Source organism: Zingiber officinale, chromosome 6A (assembly GCF_018446385.1).
Source record: "Zingiber officinale cultivar Zhangliang chromosome 6A, Zo_v1.1, whole genome shotgun sequence".
Lineage (NCBI taxonomy): Eukaryota > Viridiplantae > Streptophyta > Magnoliopsida > Zingiberales > Zingiberaceae > Zingiber > Zingiber officinale.
Window position 1 is genome coordinate 90,535,191 of NC_055997.1, and position 1,879 is coordinate 90,537,069.

The 1,879-nt window shown below is 38.0% G+C and overlaps 1 non-coding gene across 1 annotated transcript; it reads left to right on the plus strand.

Annotated features, from left to right (window-relative positions):
• Positions 1-1,281: 1,281 nt before the first annotated feature.
• LOC121998946 lies at positions 1,282-1,387 on the plus strand. Its single transcript, XR_006116726.1, has one exon. It is a non-coding gene; the product is annotated as a small nucleolar RNA R71 (small nucleolar RNA).
• The last annotated feature ends 492 nt before the right edge of the window (positions 1,388-1,879 follow it).

A 1,879-nucleotide genomic window follows, 5' to 3' on the forward strand; every position in this document is an offset into this window, starting at 1 on the left:
ACTTTCTCAATGAATTCAGCTCCTATGTTGCAAGGAATATAAAAGCTTCCTGGATCCTTCAACTTTGGGAAGTGTTCTTCTCAAAAGAGCACTACATTCATCTGTAAGTGCTATAGTCTCTATGTCTCCTCTTCTTCTTTTGCTAGACATGATGTCCTTCAAGAATTTGGCAAACTTGGGCATTTGTAATATTGCATCAATAAGAGGTACTTCAACACATATTTCTTTGACTTTGTCCAAAAATCTGCCAAACTCTTCATCCTTCTTTAGCATCACTAATCTTTGAGGAAAAGGGATTACTTGACTCTGTGGATTAGGTGGAAGAGTCTCTTCAACCTTAATGGTACTCTCCTTATTTTCTTGAATCTGATTTGGTTCAAGTGCCGGAGGAGAGAGCTCTTCTTCAACTTTCATCCCTTTTGGAGCAGTCACTTGAGGATTCCCCAAGGTCCGTCCGCTCCTAAGTTTGATGTGATTGCAATGCTCGATTGGATTTACATCGGGTTTTCCAGAAATTGCCCTAGTGCTCTTGAAGATGATGAGGCTAGCTGGGTAATTTAGCTATCTTGAATCTTTTGATACTTTTCAGAATTATCCATTCTCTAGGTCAACTTCAAAATATCTTACTTCATTTCATTTTGATTAGAGATAATTTCCTCAAGCATCTTTTCGATTTTAGAAAATTGATAGCCTTGAGAAGATTGTTGTTGTTGCTGAAAACTTTGTTAGCCGGATTGGAAACTTTGTTTGCCTCCCATGGGTGGTCCCTGTTCTTCATTATTTCTATAGGAAAAATTTGGATGATTCTTCCACCTAGGGTTATATGTGTTGGAATATGGATTGTTCTGCCTTTGATTAAAACTCATGATAGCGTCACATTGCTCTAATTGATTTATCTGTGCAGATATAGCTCCCAAAGAACATGAGTCTTGTGAATGATCAGAACTACCACATGTTTCACAAAAACATACTATGGCATTGATTGTATTAGTGTTAGTCCCCATACTTTCCAACTTCTTTGTGAGAGCATCCAACTTTGCAGACATTAGACTGACCGCATCAACATCAAATTTCCCTGATGCTTTAGTTGGGTTTGAATAAGAATAGTCACCATTCCTCTCATTTTCCCATTGATGATGATTTTGTGCTACACTTTCAATTATTTCCTTAGCTTCATCTAGACTTTTGTTCACGAGTGCCCCTCCAGCAGCTGAATCAAGGGACACCTTGGTATGATAATTGATGCCATTATAGAATGTGTGTAACACTAATCACCTCTCCAAACCATGATGTGGGCATTGTCTGAGCATATTGTTGTATCTATCCCAAGCTTCAAATAAAGATTCTGAGTCAGCTTGTTTGAAACTTGCAATGAGATTTCTCATATAAGCCGGTTTACTAGGCGGATAGAATTTATCCAAAAATTGTTGCTCGCATTGCTCCCATGTGATGATGCTATTTGGAGCTAAAGAGTTTAACCATTGCTTAGCTCTATCTCTTAAAAAAAACCCAAATAATAATAAGCACACTACTTCAGAAGGAACACCATTCATTTTCATTGGGTCGCATATCTCATAGAAGACCTCCAAATGTTGATTTGGGTCCTCATGCGGTCCTCCACCAAACTGATTTTGCTGCACCATAGAAATAATAGCAGGTTTGATCTCAAAATTGTTTACTTCAACTTAAGGTCTTGAAATGCTAGATCGAAACCCCCTAGCATAAGGTGCTGCATAATCCTTTAGTGGTATATTTTCCATGCTAGAATATTCTTGTTTTGTTTGTTGTCTTTGCGAAGTTCTTCTTCTATGAAATGTTCTGTCTATCTCGGGGTCTAGAGGAAGAAGTTCTCCTACAAAGTTAGATCTTCGTATACACA